The sequence below is a fragment of the Aegilops tauschii genome, chromosome 6 (genome assembly GCF_002575655.3).
Source record: "Aegilops tauschii subsp. strangulata cultivar AL8/78 chromosome 6, Aet v6.0, whole genome shotgun sequence".
Taxonomy (NCBI): Eukaryota; Viridiplantae; Streptophyta; class Magnoliopsida; order Poales; family Poaceae; genus Aegilops; species Aegilops tauschii.
The window spans coordinates 467,450,790-467,475,515 of NC_053040.3; the positions used below are offsets into that span (position 1 = coordinate 467,450,790).

Genomic DNA, 24,726 nt, shown 5'->3' on the forward strand with positions numbered 1-24,726 from the left:
TTTATGTCTCATGAACTAGTGCCAGTACTATTATTCTAATCACACTTCTTCAATATCTTTGCCATCAGGGATGCTCAGCTCGATTTTAGTGGAACTGGACAAAAGCATCGTATGATCCGAGGGTGCCAGCCGTCTTTCCTTCGACAGGTTCTACCTGGCCAGGAAATTAAATCCTGTTTAGGGTTTAGGGTTTGAGTCGTAGTGACCCCATCAGTAGTTTTTCTTTCGTACACGCTCTCACAACTTTTGTCTTTAGTTGTGAAGTAAATATTGGCTATGATCTGTGAATCATTGAGATGCATCAGCATGCATGTTAGTTTTCCTTTGTATTTGATGGAATGTTGTAACGGGGCAACCTTGGAGTAGGAATGAAAATGGAGTGGAAAGTTTCCGTTTTTCCGGAGAAAAAATGGAAACGGGGAGAAACCAACGTTTCGTTTCGTTGGATCGCGCCATCGAGCAAAACCAACGTTTAAATCACGTCTGTCACGTTCGTGTCTCACCCTCCTCCACGGCTCAACCCCACACGGTCACTCGGCATGCCACTCGCCGCAAACCGAGTATACGATAACTTCCCCGCCTGCTTGTCGATGGATCGCGCCATGGAGTACTAGTACTACTGGAAGAGATTCACGAGTTGGGGAGGACAGCTAGCTGTAGCACGGACTCCCAAGAACTTTTTACATGCATGTTGTGGCCGGCTATTGCGACCTTTGAACGCGGAGTAGTCGCGTGCACCTGGAAGCGGCACAGGCGACGCTCTCTCGGCCGGCGCGCCGCTTCAATGCCGGCGCCAGTGAGAGGTCGCGTCCGCTCTGGCCGGGCATGAATGCGGCACTGACCATTTCAGGCGGGAAGCACGCGCGGGTGATGAAGAGGGTTCGGGTTGGTCAGGAGCGGCCGTGGCAGCGGTCCGGACGCCCGCAAAGAAGAGATGCTGTACGTTAATATTGCCGCGTATATAATTAACAACGTAAATAATGTGCCAGTTGGACAAATATGATTGGAGATGGGGATGGAAATGGAATTTTACGTAAACACGGATATGCATGTCTATGTCTATGTGTGTGTGCGCGACGACTCTCGCGACCTGGAAGCGGGGGCGTGTTTTTGATCGAGTTTTCTTTCTTGGTATGTTAAAAAATTGTCCGCCAGTTTTCGTTTCTTTTTTCCGGGAACGCGCGTATTCTATTTAAAACCACTGCTATGGAGAGATTGTTTTACTCCATTATAGCCTCTTGTTTGATAGAGTTTCTCGCGTCTCGCTCTCTCACCCTCTCCATATCAAAACAAGATGACAGTGTCCACACTATCTCTCTCCTCACCGGTGGTCACAGATCCGGCCGAATCCCGTCCGCTACGGGAGGTGAGGAGGTGCAGCGTTGACGTTGTCGCCGTCGGCGATGGAGGAAGTCGATGCGCACCGTCCTCTCGGAGCCGGCGCTGGCGCGGACAAAGGTCCTCCGCGCCCTTGTTCACTGCCGTCGTGTGGGCAGATCCCGCCTGCCCGCCTAAGCGACATCTCGCCCACCTGAGGTATAACTTCTTGTACTGGTCCAGCTCCCCAGGTCGCTGCATGCGGGTTTTCTTCTATGCGACTACTCCCCAGCTCCCCATGTATAGTAGCTAGGGTTCGTCGGCTGGTCCAACATCACCTACTATTATAGAGGAATTGCCACTCGAAAAGTTGTCCTGATTTATGCCTCGGTGGTGGTATACATTTTGTTTCGACAAAAAGTACATGGTGGTTGTGCGGTCATTGTCCATATGCTCCTATTGTTGCTGCTAATCTAATACTATCACTGGTTAAATGAAGAAATGCTTTTTTTTCTCGGGTATCCTGGTTTAGTTCCCATCAAGATAATCATGATGCTTCTGTTTGTTGGTGTACTTTTCATAATTCTTATTTACAATTGAGATGTCGTTGTTAATCTTGTAAAACAAAGTAACAACACTATATCCTTTTTTTATATTTTTGGAAACAGCGATGCGTATCTCCATACCCGGGCATGTCTTCCTTAATTTTAGTGGAACTGCACAAAATTGGATGACCATTGTTGTTCCGCCTCACTGTCCTCTGCCACGTGGTTCTTCCTTCCTCGAGCTTGACTACTGAGAAGAAACAGACCACAGTGAGGATTTGTCGAACTTCATAGGTGCCTCACCCAAACTTGATGCCAAATGGATGATGCATCACCACGATGACCTATCGATGCTCATGGTTGCGCCTCATGGTTGCGTCGGCTGGTGAAGCTGATCGATTTTCAATGAAAAACAAGCTGTCTTCCATCAGTGCTCTTTGCTTGTTACCCACAAAGATGATATCCTTCGTCAGTTCACCTTGGTTGCATTGGAGACGCAGTCGTCTTTCACGTTGGTGCAATTTTATCACACAATTGGCTATGAACCAAATGTTTCCTCGAAGAAGGATCGATGTTGGTACTAAGAGCATAAGTTTTGTATTGATTTCTAAGCCTTCTCACAACTTTGTCTCCAGCTCCCCTGTAATTTTATTTGTCCAGCTATTAACTTTGATTAAAAAAATGGTGTGGACTAAAAACCCGGATGGACGTAGTAGCCCTCCATTTTTATTTACTCCGCATATTAGATTTGACTGAAGTCAAACTTTGTAAAGTTTGACCAAGTTTAGGCCGAACACAAAAAACCATAATTATTAGAGAGGGCAAACTGTACATACCCTCAAACCTTTCCGATAATTGAAATTAAAATTCTTTATTTGTACACACTCTCACACGTTTCCGATAATTTGGCGCATGTGTGGTTGTTCACTTAAGGGAGGGTAGTGTACTGCACGTGAAGGACAGGAAGTGCGACCAGGACGCGTGGATCGTTAGTTCATCGGAAGTACAGTAGTAGTTTTCTTCACTGGTACATTAAATAAAGAGTTTCGTTTCGTACTTACACAATTTAAAACGATTGTTATGGAGAGAATAAGAAAACCACTCCACTATATATTAGTCGTATACACGGGTACTATATGGACGCAGCTTCATTGACTTTAGTGCACCTGCCTTTGGGTTTATGACAGGTGGGCCCAAAATGTGGCTGGCCCACCTATCATACAGCCAAAAGCAGGTGCAGTTAAGGCACCGGAGCTCAGTCCGTACTACAGTGGGGGTTTAACTGCACCAAATGTCGCTAGGGTTTGCACTCTCCACACTCTTGCCGCACTACATATATATATACACGCTGGAGGCTCAGCGTTCCTTTGCTAGGGTTTGCTATATTCACTGTCTCTCACCCTCTTCACCAGATCTAAACAAGACTGTGTTGTGGCCTCTGTCTCTCTCACCCCCCTCACAGACAGCTGGCGAAGGAGGCGTCTGGATCCCGTCGCACCGGGAAGGGGAGGAGGTGCAGCGTTCACTCTATCGCCTTCGGCGAGGGAGGCAATCCACTGCCGGCTACGCTTTTCTCTTTCACCCAGCGCCTGTGCGGGAGGGCCACCGACCCCTTCTTCCTCGCTGCCGTACGTAGTGTGAGCAGATCCGACCTCCCTCCACACGCCTTGCCACATCCCGACGACCCTAAGGTATAAGTTTCTTTGAAACCGTCATTGGTCTAGCTGCATGCTGATCTTTTTCGATTCTGTAGTCGAATCTATGTCTTGGTTCAAAGAGGAAAGAAGGGTGCAGTGGGGTGGAGCATGAATCTAGGACGTGGTTCAATGAGGAAAGGAGGGAGGGAAAGTAGTATAGACTAGCTATCCAGCCGCTTTGTTGGTCGAAAAGGGAAAATGAGGGTAACCCAGTACACACATCTGTAAGGAACCCAACTCTTTGTTGAAAAGGGAAAGAAACTGGGGGGTCGGGTAGTTTGTGCAGGACTAGATTTGCTGCCCTCACATTGGAAAAAGTTTCAAAGAGAACAAATATGGGACCAACGCAGATATGCTGCTTGGCTACATACTCTACATCACCCATTTATACGTGTGGGCGCACATGGTGCTGGCATGTCCCATGTCCCATCCACATGATCATGCAGTGTGTTTTGAGATGTTGTGCTACGTGTATTGGTACTGTTTTAAATAAATGTTGAATTGAAGCTATTGTATTTTAAGCAATGCCACTCTCAGAATTAACTACTGCACTATTTTAAGAGAATTTCTCTGTTAATATGAATCAATGCAACCGTTTTAGAAATGCTACTGTCCTATACTTTGTTTTCCATCAAGATAAGGTAGATGCTTCTTTTTGTGGCCGCATGTTTCATCCTCCTTTATTGGCAGTAATTGCTTCCTTTTTTGCCTCTGTTAAATCAGGGATATCTATTCAACTTGTTGCTATAGCAAACTTAAATGTCTCACCGGCGACTTTACTTGATTTCAGAGTAACTGCACAAAACGAGATTGGATTTCCTATTCGTGTTGGCAGATTCGTACGTGATCTTGTGTGCGTCATGACAGGTTGGTACTTGCCTTCATCCACATGATCATGCAGTGTGTTTTGAGATGTTGTGCTAGTTGTATTGGTACTATTTTAAATAAATGTTGAATTGAAGCTATTGTATTGCTGTCTTTTCCCATTAAGTGGTCTGCCGGGAGGTGCTCAAGTAGGCCGAATCCTACTTGGTCTCCCCTTGGCCGCCCCCTGCCTTGTGGGCCCCCCGTGACTCCACCAACCTAATTCTTCGTCCTATATATTCCCAAATATCCGCAAACCACCAGAAGCATCCACGAAAACACTTTTCCACCGCCGCAACCTTCTGTTCCCATGAGATCCCATCTAGGGGCCTTTTCTGGCATCCTGCCGGAGGGGGATTCAATCACGGAGGGCTTCTACATCAATTCTATTGCCCTTCCGATGAAGCGTGAGTAGTTTACCACAGACCTACAGATCCATAGCTAGTAGCTAGATGGCTTCTTTTCTCTCTCTCTGATTCTCAATACCATGTTCTCGTCGATGTTCTTGGAGATATATCCGATGTAATCTTCTTTTGCGGTGTGTTTGTCGAGATCAGATGAATTGTGGATTTATGATCAGCTTATCTATGAATACTATTTGAATCTTCTCTAAATTCTTATATGCATGATTTGATATCTTTGTAATTCTCTTCGAACTATCGACTTAGTTTGGCCAACTAGATTGGTTTTTCTTGCAATGGGAGAAGTGGTTAGCTTTGGGTTCAATCTTGCGGTGTCCTTTCCCACTGACAGTAGGCACGTATTGTATTGTTGCCATCAAGGATAAAAAGATGGGTTTTACGTCATATTGCTTGAGTTTATTCCTCTATATCATGTCATCTTACTTAATGCGTTACTCTATTCTTCATGAACTTAATACTCTAGATGCAGGCAGAAGTCGGTCGATGTGTGGAGTAATACTAGTAGATGCAGACAGGAGTCTGTCTACTTGACACGGACATGATACCTATATTTCATAATCATTGCCTAAGATATCATCATAACTTTGCGGTTTTCTATCAATTGCTTGACAGTAATTTGTTCACCCACCGTATTATTTGCTATCTTGAGAGAAGCCACTAGTGAAACCTATGGCCCCCGGGTCTATTTTCCATCATATAAGTTTCCGATCTACTATTTTTCAATCTTTTACTTTCCGGTCTGTAAATAAAAAAACCAAAAATATTTACTTTACCTTCTGTTTAGTTTCATCTATCTCTATCAGATCTCACTTTTGCAAGTAACCGTGAAGGGGTTGACAACCCCTTTATCGCATTGGGTGCAAGTTGTTTGATTGTTTGAGCAGGTCTTTGTAATTTGTGCGTTGTCTCCTACTGGATTGATACCTTGGTTCTCTACTGAGGGAAATACTTATCTCTACTTTGATGCATCACCCTTTCCTCTTCAAGGGAAAAACGAACGCAAGCTCAAGAAGTAGCAGGAATAATTTCTGGTGTCGTTGCCAGGGAGATCTACGCCAAGTCAAGACATACCAAGTACCCATCATAAAACTCTCATCTCTTTCATTACATTATTTGTGATTTGCCTCTCGTTTTCCTCTCCCCCACTTCTAAAACGATTTTCGAAAAGTTTTGCCTTTTTCTTCGCCCCCCTTCCGTTTGTCTTTTCATTTGCTTTTTGTGTGCTCGTGTGTTGGATTGCTTGCTTTGTCACGATGGCTCAAGAGAATGCGAAATTGTGTGACTTTTCCAACACTAATAATTAACAATGATTTTATTAGTACTATTTCTCCCGCCGCTAGTGTGGGATCTTATGAAATTAATGCCGCTTTGCTGAATCTTGTTATGAAAGATCAATTTTCTGGCCTTCCGAGTGAAGATGCCACATCCCGTCTAAATAGTTTCGTTGAGTTGTACGATATGCAAAAGAAGAAAGATTTGGATAATGAAATAGTTAAATTGAAGCTATTTCTGTTTTCACTTAGAGATCACGCTAAAACTTGGTTTTCATCTTTGCCTAAAAATAGTATTGATTCATGGAATAAGTGTAAAGATGCTTTTATTTCCAAGTATTTTCCTCCTGCTAAGATCATCTCCCTTAGGAACGATATTATGAATTTTAAGCAACTTGATCATGAACATGTTGCGCAATCTTGGGAGAGGATGAAATTGATGATACGAAATTGCCCTACTCATGGTTTGAACTTGTGGATGATTATACAAAAAATTTATGCCGGATTGACTTTGGCTTCTAGAAATCTTTTAGATTCGGCCGCGGGAGGCACTTTTATGGAAATTACTTTAGGAGAAGCTACTAAACTTCTAGATAATATTATGGTTAATTATTCTCAATGGCACACCGAAAGATCTTCCACTAGTAAAAAAGTGCATGCGATTGAAGAGATTAATATTTTGAGTGGAAAGATGGATGAACTCATGAAATTATTTGCTAGCAAGAGTCCTTCTATTGATCCTAATGATATGCCTTTGTCAACTTGATTGAGAATAATAATGAATCTATGGATGTGAATTTTGTTGGTAGGAACAATTTTGGTAATAACGCGTATAGAGGTAATTTAAATCCTAGTCCGTTTCCTAGTAATTCCTCTAATAATTATGGTAATTCCTACAACAATTATAATGGAAATTATAATAAGATGCCTCTGATTTTGATAATAGTTTTAAAGAATTCATGATTTCGCAAAAGAGTTTCAATACTTTGGTTGAAGAAAAACTGCTTAAGATTGATGATTTGGCTAGAAACGTGGATAGAATTTCTCTTGATGTTGATTCTTTGAAAATTAGATCTATTCCACCCAAGCATGATATCAATGAATCTCTAAAGGCTATGAGAAACTCCATTGATGAGTGCAAAGAAAGAACTGCTCAGATGTATGCTAAACGAGATTGGTTTGTAAAAGCGTGTTCTTCTAGTTTTCGTGAAAATAATGATGAAGATCTTAAAGTTATTGATGTGACTCCTATTGAATCTTTGTTTTCCAATATAAATCTTGATAAAGATGGGACTGGAGATGAGTCAACTTTAGTTAAAAGGCGCCCCAATGATTCAGAGTTTTTAGATCTTGATGCAAAAATTGATAAAAGTGGGATTGGACAGGTCGAAACTTTAAGTAGCAATGAACCCAATCTTTTGGATTTCAAGGAATTTAATTGTGATAATTGTTCTTTAATAGATTGTATTTCGTTGTTGTAATCCTTGTTGAATTCTCCTCATGCTTATAATCAAAACAAAGCTTTTAATAAACATATCGTTGATGGTATGATGAAATCTTTTGAAGGAAAGTTTGAGTTGGAAGTTTCTATCCCTAGAAAACTTTATGATGAGTGGGAACCTACTATTAAGATTAAGATTAAAGATTATGAGGGCCATGCTTTGTGTGATTTGGGCGCTAGCGTTTCCACGATTCCAAAAACTTTATGTGATGTGTTAGGTTTCCGTGAACTTGATGATTGTTCTTTAAATTTGCATCTTGCGGATTCCACTATTAAGAAACCTATGGGAAGGATTACTGATGTTCTTATTGTTGCAAATAGGAATTATGTGCCCGTAGATTTCTTTGTTCTTGATATAGATTGCAATCCTACATGTCCTATTATTCTTGGTAGACCTTTCCTTAGAACGATTGGTGCAATTATTGATATTAAAGAAGGAAACATTAGATTTCAATTTCCATTAAGGAAGGGCATGGAACACTTTCCTAGAAATAAAATCAAGTTGCCATATGAATCTATTACGAGAGCTACTTATGGATTGCATACCAAAGATGACAATAACTAGATCTATTCGTGTTTTTATGCCTAGCTAAGGGCGTTAAACAATAGCGCTTGTTGGGAGGCAACCCAATTTTATTTTTGTTCTTTGCTTTTTGCTCCTTTTTTTCTTTGAATAATTCATCTCTTGTTAGATGTGGTTTTGTGTTTTAATTAGTGTTTGTGCCAAGTAAGACCTTTGGGATGGCTTACGGTGATAGTTGTTTTTGATCTTGCTGAAAAATAGAAACTTCTGCGCCCAGGCAAATAATTTTCATAATTCACAAGAGCGTTATTTTGATCTAATTCTTTTTGAAAAAGATTGGTACTCAAATTTCCCAGGTTTTCCTAATTTTTCAAAAAAATTGGAGTTACAAAGTATTCGATGTTTCCAGATTGCTACAGACTGTTCTGTTTTTGACAGATTCTATTTTCTATGTGTTGTTTGCTTATTTTGATGAATATATGGTTAGTATCGGGGGGTATGAACCATGGAAAAGTTGGAATACAGTTGATATTACACCAATATAAATAAAGCATGAGTTCACAACAGTAGCAAAAGTGGTGATTTCTTTTCTTATACTAATGGAGCTTATGAGATTTTCTGTTGAGTTTTGTGTTGTGAATTTTTCAACTTTTGGGTAAGGATTTGATGGACTATGGAATAAGGAGTGTCAAGAGCCTAAGCTTGGGGATTCCCAAGACACCCCAAGGTAATATTCAAGGCCAACCAAGAGCCTAAGTTTGGGGATGCCCCGGAAGGCATCCCCTCTTTCGTCTTTGTCTATCGGTAACTTTACTTGAGGCTATATTTTTATTCACCACATGATATGTGTTTTGCTTGGAGCGTCTTGTATGATATGAGTCTTTGCTTTTTAGTTTGCCACAATCATCCTTGCTGTACACACCTTTTGAGAGGGACACGCATGAATCATGATTTATTAGAATATTCTATGTGCTTCACTTATATCTTTTGAGCTAGGCAATATTGCTCTAGTGCTTCACTTATATCTTTTTAGAGCACGGCGGTGGTTTTATTTTATAGAAATTTTTGAACTCTCATGCTTCACTTATATTATTTTGAGAATATTTTAAAACAGCATGGTAATTTGCTTTGGTTAAAAATTTAGTCCTAATATGATAGGCATCCAATAGGGATATAATAAAAACTTCCATATAAAGTGCATTGAATACTATGAGAAGTTTGATTCCTTATGATTGTTTTGAGATATAAAGATGGTGATATTAGAGTCATGCTAGTGAGTAATTGTGAATTGGAGAAATACTTGTGTTGAGGTTTGTGATTCCCGTAGCATGCATGTATGGTGAACCGTTAGGTAACAAAGTTGGAGCATGAGGTGTTTATTGATTGTCTTCCTTATGAGTGGCGGTTGGGGACGAGCGATGGTCTTTTCCTACCAATCTATCCCCCTAGGAGCATGCGCGTAGTACTTTTTTTGATGACTAATAGATTTTTGCAATAAGTATGTGAGTTCTTTATGACTAGTGTTGAGTCCATGGATTATACACACTCTCACCCTTCCACCATTGCTAGCCTCTCTAGTGCCGCGCAACTTTCGCCGGTACCATATACCTTCCTCAAAACAGCCACCATACCTACCTATTATGGCATTTCCATAGCCATTCCGAGATATATTGCCATGCAACTTTCCACCGTTCTGTTTATTATGACACGCTTCATCATTGTCATATTGCTTTGCATGGTCATGTAGTTTACATCGTATTTGTGGCAAAGCCACCTTTCATAATTCTTTCATACTTGTCACTCTTGAGTCATTGCACATCCTGGTACACCGCCGGAGGCATTCATATAGAGTCATATTTTTGTTCTAAGTATCGAGTTGTAATTCTTGAGTTGTAAGTAAATAGAAGTGTGATGATCATCCTTATTAGACATTGTTCCATGTGAGGAAATAATAAAAGAGAGGCCAAAGAAGCCAAAGAAAAAATGAGAGAAAAAGAGAGAAGGGGCAATGTTACTATCCTTTTTTCCACACTTGTGCATCAAAGTAGCACCATGATCTTCATGACAGAGAGTCTCCTATTTTCTCACTTTCATATACTAGTGGGAATTTTTCATTATAGAACCTGGCTTGTATATTACAATGATGGGCTTCCTCAAATCGCCCTAGGTCTTCATGAGCAAGCAAGTTGGATGCACACCCACTTACTTTTTCTTTTTGAGCTTTCATAAACTTATAGCTCTAGTGCATCCATTGCATGGCAATCCCTACTCACTCACATTGATATCTATTGATGGGCATCTCCATAGCCCGTTGATACGCCTAGTTGATGTGAGACTATCTCCCTCTTTTTTTCTTCTCCACAACCACCATATAGTGCTATGTCCATGGCTCATGCTCATGTATTGTGTGAAAGTTGAAAAGGTTTGAGAACACCAAAAGTAAGAAACAAATGCTTGGCTTGTCATCGGGGTTGTGCATGATTTGAATATTTTGTGTGATGAAGATGGAGCATAGCCAGACTATATGATTTTGTAGGGATAACTTTCTTTGGCCATGTTATTTTGAGAAGACATGATTGCCTTGTTAGTATGCTTGAAGTATTATTGTTTTTATGTCAATATTAATATTTTGTTTTGAATCTTATGGATCTGAACATTCATACCACAATAAAGAAAAATTACATGGATAAATATGTTAGGTAGCATTCCACATCAAAAATTCTGTTTTTATCATTTACCTGCTCTAGGATGAGCAGGAATTAAGCTTGGGGATGCTTGATACGTCTCCAACGTATCTATAATTTTTTATTGTTCCATGCTATTATATTATCTGTTTTGGATGTTTTATATGCATTAATATGATATTTTCTATTATTTTTGGGACTAACCTATTAACCTAGAGCCCAGTGCCAGTTTCTGTTTTTCCTTGTTTTTGAGCTTCGCATAGAAGGAATACCAAACGGAGTCCAAACGGAATAAAACCTTCGCGATGATTTTTCTTGGACCAGAAGACACCCAGGAGACTTGGAGATCAAGTCGAAAGAGCCACGAGGCAACCATTAGGGGGGAGGGCGCGCCTAGGGGGTAGGGCGCGCCCCCTGCCTTGTGGGCCCCTCGTGACTCCCCTGACCTAATTCTTCGTCCTATATATTCCCAAATATCCCCAAACCACCAGAAGCATCCGCAAAAATACTTTTCCACCTCCGCAACCTTCTATTCCCGTGAGATCCCATCTAGGGGCCTTTTCCGGCATCCTGCTGGAGGGGGATTCGATCACGGAGGGCTTATACATCAACTCTATTGCCCTTCCGATGAAGCGTGAGTAGTTTACCCGAGACCTACGGGTCCATAGCTAGTAGCTAGACGGATTCTTCTCTCTCTTTGATTCTCAATACCATGTTCTCCTCGATGTTCTTGGAGATCTATCCGATGTAATCTTCTTTTGCGGTGTGTTTGTCGAGATCCGATGAATCGTGGATTTATGATCAGCTTATCTATGAATACTATTTGAATCTTCTCTGAATTTTTATATGCATGATTTGATATCTTTTTTAATTCTCTTCGAACTATCGATTTAGTTTGGCCAACTAGATTTGTTTTTCTTGCAATGGGAGAAGTGCTTAGCTTTGGCTTCAATCTTGCGGTGTCCTTTCCCAGTGACAGTAGGGGCAGCAAGGCACGTATTGTATTGTTGCCACCGAGGATAAAAAGATTGGAGTTTACATCATATTGCTTGAGTTTATTCCTCTACATCATGTCATCTTACTTAATGCGTTACTCTGTTCTTCGTGAACTTAATACTCTAGATGCAGGCAGGAGTCGGTCGATGTATCGAGTAATAGTAGCAGAAGCAGGCATGAGTCGGTCTACTTGACACAGACGTGATGCCTATATTTCATAATCATTGCCTTAGATATCATCATAACTTTGCGCTTTTCTATCAATTGCTCGACAGAAATTTGTTCACCCACCGTATTATTTGCTATCTTGAGAGAAGCCACTAGTAAAACCTATGGCCCCCAGGTCTATTTTCCTTCATATAAGTTTCGAATCTACTATTTTACAATCTTTTACTTTCCGATCTAGAAACCAAAAAAAATATATTTACTTTACCTTTTGTTTAGTTTCATCTATCTCTATCAGATCTCACTTTTGCAAGTAATCGTGAAGCCATTGACAACCCCTTTATCGCTTTGGGTGCAAGTTGTTTGATCGTTTGTGCAGGTCTTGGTGATTTGTGCGTTGTCTCCTACTGAATTGGTACCTTGGTTCTCCAACTGAGGAAATACTTATCTCTACTTTGCTGCATCACCCTTTCCTCTTCAAGGGAAAAACCAATGCAAGCTCAAGAAGTAGCAATAATCACCTAGTTACGTTGTGATGTTTGATAGAACACAAGGCATTCCTCCGGTATCCGGGAGTTGCATAATCTCATAGTCCAAGGAATATGTATTTGACATCAAGAAAACAATAGCAATAAAACTGAACTATCATGATGTTAAGCTAACGGATGGGTCTTGTCCATCACATCATTCTCCTAATGATGTGACTCCATTATCAAATGACAACACATGTCTATGATTAGGAAACCTTAACCATCTTTCATTAACGAGCTATTCTAGTAGAGGCATACTAGGGACACGGTATTTGTTTATGTATTCACACATGTATTTAAGCTTTCGATCAATACAATTCTAGCATGAATAATAAACCTTTATCATGGATAAGGAAATATAAAATAAAAACTTTATTAGTCCCTCTAGGGCATATTTCCTTCAGTCCCCCCACCTTCACTCCATTTTTATCCACTTTGACCTGTCAGCGGGTGCTCTCAATTTCCTGTCTTTCTTACTGTCCTCTTTGTGCCATCGCATCAACTTGGCATGCTCTTTGTTTCTGAACAGACGTTTCAACCGTGGTATTATAGGAGCATACCAGATCACCTTGGAAGGAACCCTCTTCCTGGGGTGTTCTCCCTCAACATCCAGGTTCATCTCGTCTGATCTTATACCGCAATGCACTGCATACTGGGCATGCGTTCAAATCCTCGTATGCACCATGGTAGAGGATGCAGTCATTAGGGCATGCATGTATCTTCTGCACCTCCAATCCTAGAGGGCATAGAACCTTCTTTGCTTCGTACGTACTGCCGGGCAGTTCGTTATCCTTTGGAAGCTTCTTCTTCATTATTTTTAGTAGCTTCCCAAATCTGTTGTCAGATACACCATTGTCTGCCTTCCATTGCAGCAATTCCAGTGTGGTATCGAGCTTTGTGTTGTCATCTTCGCAATTTGGGTACAACCATTTTTTGTGATGTTCTAACATGCGATAAAACCTCAACTTCTCCCTTTCACTTTGGCATTGTCTCTTTGCATCAATAATGACCCAGCGAAGATCATCATCGGGCACGTCGTCTAGTTCCTCTTGATCTTCAGACTCCCCCATTGCAGGATCACCGCATTCAGGGGGCAGATAGTTGTCATCATCCTCTTCTTTTTCGTTGTCTTCCATCATAACCCCTCTTTTTCCATGCTTGGTCCAACATTATAGTGTGGCATGAAACCCTTCTCAAGAAGGTGGACGTGAAGGGTTTTCGAGTCAGAATAATCCTTCGTATTCTCACAGATAGGGCATGGACAATACATAAAACGATTCTGCTTGTTTGCCTCAGCCACTTCGAGAAAATTATGCAGGCCCTTAATGTACTCGGAGGTGCGTCGGTCACCGTACGTCCATTGCCGGTTCTTCTACGTGCATTACATAATTAAGTATATCAAAAACCATTACAGAACATCATGAATAGAGAAGTGACCAAATTAATAGAAGTTCATCATCACATTAAAACCAAAGTACAGTAGTGATCAAATGTTATTACTGAAAAATAAATACATAAAGTTCATACATAGTTCTCATTGAACAACATATAGCTCTCTAGGGCATCTAACTAAAACATACATTGAAACTATGTAAAACATTTAAATGCAACAACAAATGCGATCATAATGGCAACTAAGGTAACAATTGATCCAACGGCATAATGATACCAAGCCTCAGTATGAATGGCATATTTTCTATTTTTTCTAATCTTCAAGCGCATTGCATCCATCTTGATCTTGTGATCACCGACGACATCGACAACATGCAACTCCAATTCCATCTTCTCCTCCTCAATTCTTTTCAATTTTTTCTTCAAGTAATTTTTTTCTTTTCCAACTAAATTTAACCTCTCGACAAGAGGGTCGGTTGGAATTTCCAGTTCACATACCTCCTAGATAAAAACATCTATGTCACGTTGGTCGGCATAATTGTCATAAACACTAAATGAAACAAATAGTTACAAAAGATAATACCACATCCGAATCATAGACAGGACGAGGGCCGACGGGGGCGGATACCAAAATCATGGCACTATATAATAACAAACAATAATAAAAGTAAGAAAATTATACAAGTATCTATCTAAATCATACAAGTAAGAATTTTTTCTTTTAGAAAGAAGATAAGAACAAGAGGCTCACCACGGTGGTGTCGGCGATGAGATCGGCGCGGGTGATCGGCGGCCGTGAGGACGGGGCCGGACAGGACAGGACGAACTACCAAACCTAGACAAATCTTGAGAAAAATTGAGCTTGGAGGTCGAGCTTGGAGAGGAGAAAGCTTAAGTGTGGCTCGGGCATTTCATCGAACACCTCATGTGCATACGAGGTGAGAGCTAGAGCAACACACACCTGCACATGCTGGCCGGCTAAAAACAGAGCAATGAGCGGGCAGGGGCGGGGGTATTTATAGGCTTATCTTTAGTCCCAGTTGGTGGCTAGAACCGGGACAGAAGATGGACCTTTGGTCCCGGTTCCAGCCACCAACCGGGACTAAAGGTGTTGGGCCAGGAGCGAGGCCCATTGGTCCCAGTTCGTGTCTGGAACCGGGACCAAAGGTGTCAGACGAACCGGGACCAATGGCCCCCGAGGCCCGGCCGGCGCCCTAGCCTCACGAACCGGGACTGATGCACCCTTTGGTCCCGGTTCGTAAGTGAACCGAGATTAATGCCCTTATCCTGGCCTCAACCAAGCCCTGTTTTCTACTAGTGGTTGTAAGAGAAATTTGCAATGGCACTGAAACAGCAGGAAGCACATTACAACTACATAAATAATTGGAACCAGGAACACAACTGCATGGTATTTAGTTTCAAAAAACCTTGACAAAACCATTAAGATTTGCTCCCTGCCAATAAAATATAGCCTTTTCTTTTGCAGGAGCAAAAAGGGAAATGAGCATGTGAAAGGAGAAAATTTGAATAGATAATTAGATATGCACAACAATTTTGTGATAACTAATCTATGAAACCACATAGAGAAGAAAATATCAACTTTTGCACGCGCTACATGCCCATTCGATAATATTTCTAGCTTAAATGTGCAACCATGACCTAGTAGCAAACAAAGACATGTGATCAGAAGTTCAGTACACAAAGGAAAAGAAGAGACTACACCGAAGGAGCCGGCTCCTCTGACATACACAAGGAAAGGCAGAGAAGCATAGTGCTCCTTTGTGTAGAAAAAATAAGGAAAGTCAGAGAGACGGTTGTGGCCGCTGCTGGGTTGTCCACCGGGAGTGGTGTGACAGTCGTTGCTTGCAGCATCAGCAGAGCTCCTGGCTGTGCTAGTTTGTGGAAGGAGTGTTGGACTTGTTTGTCCCCGACCATGCGGAAGGTGGTAGCTGGACTTCGTGTCCTCCACGTGCAGGGTGTTGGTGTTCCGTGTCACTATGATTGCGATTGCAAGGTACTGCGGCAGCGGCGGCGGTGTGATCTAGCACGGACAATGTGGCCTCAATTCTTTGCGAGGGGTGGGAGATAGCCGACGTTATGGATGAAAATCCTGCCCGGCTTCGGCCGGTGTGGGCGGCGACAGTGCATGTGGGTGTCGTTCCTTTCTTTGTAGGCGATGCTTATGTGTGTCAGACATCTCTCTCGCTTGTTTGGGTTGTTGTCTCCGGGCGAAAGCCTAGGTCTTGGACCGGCCATGGCGGCGTCATGGCACCATTCCTTTGTTGGGAGCATCGTGTATGAAGACATGGCCTAGAGGTTCGGTGTTGCGGTCCTCCGGTAGGTGGCGCATGTCCGAGTAGAGGTTCTTGGACGCAGTGTACGCCTATGCCGGTGAACCCAAGAAGGTGGATTTCTCGGTTCCAAACCGAGTCCCTCCACCCACTCGCCATCTCCTTTTCGGCAATCAAGGGTGGTTGGTGCATCGGCAAGGGAAATCTGGTTGAAGTTGCTACTCTTCGTGTTGATCGGTGTTGGTCGAGACGCGGCCTTGTTGCTTTGGTCAGGACAGGTTCCTTTGTGTTGTGTTTGTAGTGTATGCGAAGGCTTTTCTTTGGATTAGTGCGGTTGTGGTGTTAGTATTACACTTGTTGTTAACACCGACTTGTAGTCTCTTATAAGTGTCTTCTACCTTCTATAAAAATAGTTGAACGCCCGTGCGTTGCCACGGCATAAAAAAAACAATGCTTAAACATATATTCTAATTGGAAAAAGTGTGTTGTAATCAAATGTAGTTTTTTCATACAGCAACAAAATCATTCTTTGACCCCGCTCATTTCCCCCTCGGCAATTTTCATATCTCGTTATCGGCCATCTCCTTGCAAGAAGATAATTAAAGCGTCATCTTTCTCCCCTACCCTTCTTCCTTCCACCTTCATTATCGTCACCATCTCTAAGCACTGCTTATAAATCTTGTACTGCTACAAAATATTATTATTTCATCAAAGATTCTTTTGATGCTCTTTTTGACTGTCAGTAATTTGAATAGGCGCATGCAAGAGATGGGACTGTCGAAGAGGTACGCGAAGAGGGTGACGTGCGAGGAAAGGTACAGACTCGCTCCCGCGACGCGCCCCGCGCGCGCGTCACTGGAGAAACCCTAGCGCTGTCGGCGGGCTTCCCCTCCTCCTCCCTCCTCTCCCTCGCTGCCGCCAGAGAGGGCGCGCCGGGCGAAGCCTGGTAGGCGGCGGCGGGGCTGCCTTGTCTCCTCAGCGGGGGCCTTCGGCGCGGGTCGAGGCGGCTGCCTGGGATGCGGCGCTGGTGGCGGGCGCGGCGACAAGCTGGAGCCTGCTGGCGGCGGCTTCGTGGCGGCGGCGTGACCGGCGCGGCGGTGGCGGGCATGCCTTGGTCGCTATCGTCGTCGTTCCCTTCTTAGGGGACACCATCTTGGAGGCCTGGTTCCGTCGTTCCCGTCTCACCTCCCCTCGAAGGAGGAGGTCTCCGGTGGCTCCAAGCAGTTCGTCCTCGCGCATTTGTAGTGGCTTGGTAGTCGTTGGGGTGGTGTGGCGGTGCCCGGCACCTTTGTATTTCGCCTTGGGTGGGCGTGTCGTGTGCGGTGGTGGCGTGAGTTTGTATCATGGTCCTTGTGGTTCGGTGCTTTATATATAAAGCGGGGCGAAAGCCTTTTTCGATAAGAGGGTGACGTGCTCGAGTTAGCTCGTGATCTCCCATGACGGCGATCTCACAACCGCTATCTACACCCCATCTCTTTCTGAGATGGAGGAGGCGGCGCCACAACAAGAAAGAGAGTATGGAATTTCCTGTAAGTCCATTGTGTGTGATCAAAACAGCCTTGTACATATACCTTTTGCAGTTCTCCGAATAGATGATGATTCTATTATGTCATATGCTCTTACATAACCACAAAAAAGTATTCGTGGAAGTTGAGCCAACCAGACACCAAACAATACAGCGTGTCATCCGGTGCTTGCACGCCAGACCTCGTACCTGCTCGCTGCATCTTCCCATAGGGGATAGGACTACTGCAGTTTAGGATAGTTGATGCTTTGTTCATTTTACTTCAGAACTTTATGCTCCTGCAGATTGTCGAGTTTTTCTGTTGTACTCCATACTGTTTATGAATCAAAACTTATGGTATTTGCAGGATTATTTGCTTAGTCTTTTTTATTTGTGCTCCCTTTGTGAGCTGTACTCCGGATTACAGACTTTGTATTTTGCTGAACTTGTTTAATAATAGGGCCGCATGCATCTTTCGAATGCAGAGGCCGGGGGATAACCTCCTTTTCTAGAATAAATAAAAAAAAGGCAGGTGTTGTATCTATTAGAAGAAGAGAAAGACACAAGGTTCTGGCCGAAGCCCAGTTACAGAATACAATAGTTAAGATTAGCCACCATCATCCTGAACACCTCTGACAAAAGCCAGCTTTCTCAATCTCATTATCTCCTGGATCCTACAGATCCTGTCATAAACCCCTAAGCATTTATGCTAAAAAACACGCATTTCTATCTTTTCAAATCTGCCAAAGGGTGTAAGAAAAAAATCCACGTACTTGTCAAAGGTAAATTTTAGCCGTTTATTTTGGAATGTGTTCCATTCATCAAGCTGATTTGCCTCAATGTCATCAAGCAAGTTGATGAACCAAAAAAAAACCTTGTGTAGCATCCTTTTGTCAAGTGCCGGTATGACGCAAAGCATATTCTTCTTAGCCTCAACGACAAAGTTTTAGAGTTTCTTGGACTCTTCTGTTGCAATCCAATATTCAGGGAATTAATTACTCTGTTCCAATAATCCCTAGTTTAGTGCATAAAAAATATACCTTAAAAAATTCTGAAGTGTGACTTGTATGGTGGCACTCATAAAGACAGTAAAGGCTGCCAAGCCTAGCCAACCTTCGAATCAGGGAGCTTTTGGAAATCAGATGGCCTGCATAGACAAGAAAAGGGAAAATACATCAGTGGTGTTGTAAGAAAGATTAATCATAGGTAAAGTGGCAATTTGAAGGAAACAATAGCCTACCATACAATGCAAAAAGAGGGACCCTGTAAAAGCACACGACTTCATCTTGCGTCTGCCTTCATAGATATGAGAAAACTTCTGGACCATCCACAATCTCTTGAAATCGGTGAATGACATGCAATTTTTTTTACCACATAGAATGCAAGGATGCTACTTATTTAACAATAATATGAGCAGAACACACCTACCGGAACTGTGTGCCAAAAAAATTCACCTTGGCATAATCATCCAGTCGCTCGTTAGTATCCAACTTCAAAGGAGGAAGATTCGTAGTTACAGTCGATGCCAAAACCTGAAATTGACTGATATTGTTTTGTGAAATGGACTGGCCATTAATTCAGCAAAATACCCCATCCAAGTCTTGACATTTACAGTTATTACACAATAAACTGGCGGGGTGACAGACCAAGAATCGCTGCTGGTTCCTTTACGCCCAGTCTTTGCCAAAACATGCGCACATCCAAGCAGTTTAATTTCTAATGATCTCCCCTCACACCTAAGCAATATGCTATAGAAGATAGTTGGCTATGTCACTGAAAGATCCTTCATTTTTCATTTTTTGCAAATCATCCACACCACATCCTGTGTGTGGTTGAATACTACCACTCCTTGATTAACAGTTATGCACCATCTGCATGATTTCATTTTTCATTTTTTACATTAACAGTTATGTACATCTGCATGATTTCAGTCAATAGGATTTCGCATGACCAAACATAAACAGATTCAAATCAATAGATTTAGACAAGTAACAAAGCTATACTCGATGCTCAGTAAGAATAACCGTACCTTGGGATCCTTTCCATTCAACAGGGTCTTTCCAGTACCAGGAAGCCTATATAGCAACTTAAGTACTTAACCTTTACATGTTTAATGCCCAATCTACAATAGTCTTTTAGCTGCAATCTACAATATTTAGTTGTAAGTAAAAAATATCATGTGTTACCGATGGTACAAAAATAAAGAAGCAGGGATGATACATACTAGTTTACAACATGAGGAAGCACTCTTGAAGCAAATGCCCTACGAAAAATATCTGTGAATTCAGAACTTAACTCACCTATCCCCAACACGAGGGGAGCTCTTTATCTTTGAAAAGCTTGTTGCTAGATGCTTCCTTTTGGTTGATAACCTGCAGCAGTTTAACGGGTCTTATTATGTTGTTTCCACAAGCCATACGAAATTCTCATGCCACATAAACAATAAATAGAACTGCTGATAACAACATATACAACATGTTCGGTTCGGGCAACGTAACGTATTCAGTTTAGTGTATCCGGAAGCGTTGCTTCCGAATATTTTTACGTAATAGCTCCTTTGTTTAGTTTGTGGAATCGAGTCCCGATTTTAACCCGGCTGGTTCGTGCGGTTATTTCAACTCTGCGAAGTGCCATATCAGAAAGCACTGTTATGGAATACATGGCGAGGCAAACCGAAGTTGGCTACGGTTTCGGAAGTCGCTGTATTCGGAAGCCACACTTTTTGTCCAAACCAAACACGCCGATAAGTTATTGAACCTTGATTCCTGAATTAGGAGCAGCCTCAGATATGATGCGTGTATCACTTGACAGAAATCCTCTGCCTAGCCTCTCAAAAGAAAATCATCTGCCCAGCCTCTCAAAAGAAAATCATCTGCCCAACAACGTGGAACTTTCTAGACCCTCCAGCGAACCTTGATCGATGACACATACAAAATTGATATCGATGAAAGGAAGGGAGATAACCTCGACTCATAGACATAATTCTAACTGATTATGCTATACCTGATCCATAAATCTCTTCCGGATTATTGGGCACCCAACTGCAAAAACACAGTAATAAAGCATAACTGAACCTGTAGTCAGTAGTCACAGACAGAGTGAACTTACATCCTCAGCTCGGTTGGAGCCTGCTTGCCTGTATCCGTCTCCGTTGCCTACTCCCCAATCACCACAATGCGTGTCTACAGAGGGAGTACGGGAGACCATGGCTGCTACTGTAGTCTACAGAGGGAGCACATTGGAGAGACAGATGCGCCAGTAGCATTAACCATGGCTGCTACTGTATGATGTAGCCCCGGCGAGGAGACGGATGGCTGCTACTGTATGATGTAGCAACGGCGAGGAGACGGGTGCGCCCTGGTGCGTTAGACATCGAGGGGAGGAAGATATGTAGGGAAGAAAGGCCTTCACCTTCGGTGGCTAACGGCGCAGCCACGAGGTCACCACACCGAGCTGATGCTTTATCCCAGCACTTCATATTCCTTCTGATCCTCACCTCGGTTGCTTCACAGTTGCCTCGCCGCCGTCTTCATGCCTCGCATGGACTGTGGGCCAAGATTGAAGCCGCTGGAGAGGTCAAATCTCGAGGGAGAGGGGAGGACAGGAGGGGAGGCCGCTGGGAAGGTCGATGCTCGAGGGAAGGGCGGACACGCTGGGTACGATACGACTGTTCAAGCGGCAGTTGCGGATCGAGGAGGGGAACGTGCGTGCGTGGGTCGCCGCTCTTTTCTCGTATCGGCTCCTATGTTTACGCTGGAATTTTCTTTCTGTATGAATCGCGCACGATGCGATGGAAGTTGCGAGCGCACGAGGCGGGAGTAGCGATCGCGGGGGTGAGGGTATAGGAAGGTCGAACCATCACGACGTTCGATTCTCCTTTAATAGTAGAGATATGGTACGCCTTTGGCGTACTCTAAAAAAGCCACCGTCCGGGTGCTTGCGACGTCCACACCCACAAAACCGGCCCCACCGGTAAAGATAGCACTGTCGCCTTGGGAATCGGAGGGGGCCGCCGCAAACTCGGCGAGGTGGGCGATAACGATGATGAGGGAAGAGAGGAAAGGATGGCACCTACGATGGCTATGGTTTTCTCCCCCAGGTCATTGCACACGAGGCTACACGGGGTATGTAGGAGAAGGCCATGGCCAGTGGCTGGAGGAGGAGCGCTCGGGTGCTTTTTTTGGAGAAGGCTTGGTTTTTTTAGGGGGTAGAGAAGGCTTGGGTGGGAGCTTCGCGGGAGGGCAGGGAAAGCCCACGCCGAAACAAAACCGACTATAGGGAGGCCCATATGGCAGCTAGAAATCAGCGGTAGAGGGCCTGAGGGAGCCGTATCCTCTATAGTCGGTTGTGGCTAGATAACACATGGATGGACATGTTTATACCTGTACGATTAGAAAACAATTCTCACTGGCTGACAATCGGGGACACTCACTATAGCCTAAGTCAATGAGAGCTCTCGATTTTGTGGGAGCTTAGTAATTGTACTGATTTGGTCATGGTCTCGTAACACAGAGGAAATTGACAGCCTGACAATGGGTAATAACTGGATTTCCTGCCCCTTGAACACGCACCTGACATTCTCCAGCAAAGAATATACCAACCTTTACAGAAGCTCCCAACAAATTCTAGCTTCTGCATGCATTTTGGTGCGTGTTCAAGAGGCAGGAAATCCAGTTATGTTCTGCAGTAAAAAGGTTCATAGTAGATACGTGCAAATATATTTGATATGATGTTTAGATATTGTTACTCCCTTCAATCCATATTACTTGCCACTTAAATGGATGTATCTAGCACTGAAATACGTCTAGATACATTCATTTCAGCGACAAGTAATATGGATCGGAGGGAGTACAAGTGTTTGATTTGAAATTCGACAATATGCAATTCAGTGTATGAAATTTGACTTGCATGAGGATTGCCTCGATTATGTGTTTGTTCTATAGTTTGTTTAAATTGCATAGTTAAAACATTCTAAATATTTATTTTGTCATCATATTATTTTTCCTGAGAAACAAAGTAGTACAAACACGTATGCACACTCCTCCCTAAAGTCATTAATTTGAACTATGTATCACCATTGAACATCTTTATTGTGAATGTAGCTATTGTTGTGAACACGAAGTCCTAAAAATTAAACCATGAATTAGTTGACTTACAGAAATATGCCAAACATGTTTGTAGGTCATGGACTCTTTATTTTCTTAAGAAGTGTGGAATAATAGGGTTGTCGTGCCTCATTCTAGTAAGTTCTCCTAATGTTCTCTTTCTATAAGACATTGTTCTTTGAGTACTTTATTATATCTCAATCATTTTGTTGTCAAATATCTTTCTTCAAATATGTTCCTATAGGAAAAAATAATTATTGTTCCACATGAAAATCATGTTTTTCTTTCCAACAAATTACTTAAAGACCGTGTTTCATATCTGTCAAAACTTGTCTCGTGAACAATTATTCTCTTAGGTTTTTCTTCATGGAGATAAAAAAAATGAGGGGTCATGGAAATAAAGATTAACAATCTTACCTTTGAATTTATGTTCTATTGTTGGGGTAACAAAAATTATTATCTAACTTTCAATTAGTATGACATTCTCACTTAAAAATAAGCAAAATTTCCTGGAAGGGTAGACCGATTTTATCACCAATTAAAAGCTCACTCCAGATCAAGTTAATCTTATAAGAAAAGGATAGTCTTTATTGTTCATTTAAAAGTCGAGAGGCATGTGTAAGCACTTAATTTGGTATTAGAACATCAATTTCAATTATATCCGCAGACTGCTAGCAAGTAGTGTTATTCCACGTTGTGCTTGATTTTATCATTTTAATCTTGGTACGTAATTAATAGTATATGAATATTGAGAGATTAAGGATTTGAAATTCATAACAAATAATAACATATAAATCCGGATTGTGTATCCACATACTTGAGTATCGTCATTATTTTCTCCACTTATACTTCTGAAGAATCATCGATTGCAAACTCAAAGTAATAATATGGAAAAAATCTCCAATGATAATATGGACATAGTATATATCAATGCAAGATTGCTGATGGACTATCATGATTATCCAAGAGTGTCAATTGTGTTACTTGACAATGCACTAAACAAAAATAAGTTGGTGCAGAAAAAGGGAGATGTTGAGGAATAGTGGCCCATCATATTTCTATGTCGCAAGTAGATATTAGTACATGTCATTTATAAAGGTCAAAATTAAGAAAGTTGTACCCTGCATTTCCCCCCTTGTAATTGCTTGATGCCACAGCACAACCCCAACTTAGAAGCCTTAACTCATAGCCTTCCTCAACATCAGATAAATCGGTATGACGAAGTGAAGCCTAAGTTTTAAATTTGGCTTTTCCTATTTGTCGAGAATAAGCTCCGACTTGTAAGCACCAACCAGTATATAGATTTTGGTAAAGTCAATTTGAATTTCATCTTTATTACTACCATATAATGAGAGCTATGAAACAGAACAATGAAGATAAATGACGAATGGTGTGCGGCAGATGAAGATTTTCTTGCACACAGGGCCTACCAGGCTACAAAAATCAGAACTAGGCTAGATCAATCATGCAAGTTAACAAAATATGACAAAGAGTATAATTCTACATTAAATAGTTACATCATTCACCATGTGTCCAGTTCAAAGAAAGATGAACAGTAGTGCATTCCACAGCTTATAGTTTGTTGAAAAAATAATTTAAATGTCCCTTCGGTGTTGTAGCCAATTGATTGCGAACAGAAAACCTTAATCGCTTCCTCCAATAAAATTCAAACTCTATTCTAGTACATGAAAAAATTAAATGGGTAGGAAGCAGGAGTTCGTGGATTGTAGATTGATAAACACATCACTAACTAAGAGGAGTAAGAGTAGCTGATAATCGAGGAAAGCATACCCGAAGCCTACTTCTCAACTTTGGCAACCCCTTGGTAGGCATCATTACATTACACATCAATAAGGTTTCTGAAAAAGCATGATGAAAATAACATACATTAGCAATCAAACACTTGCTAGAGATAAATG

At 42.1% G+C, this 24,726-nt stretch overlaps 1 long non-coding RNA gene across 1 annotated transcript; it reads right to left on the minus strand.

Moving 5' to 3' along the window:
• Window positions 1–17,911: 17,911 nt before the first annotated feature.
• LOC109749837 (uncharacterized) lies at window positions 17,912–20,526 on the minus strand. The gene is made up of 3 exons (XR_006664859.2): window positions 18,943–20,526; window positions 18,743–18,849; window positions 17,912–18,668 (listed from the first exon to the last, which is right to left on the minus strand). It is a non-coding gene; the product is annotated as an uncharacterized lncRNA (long non-coding RNA).
• Between the last annotated feature and the right edge of the window lie 4,200 nt (window positions 20,527–24,726).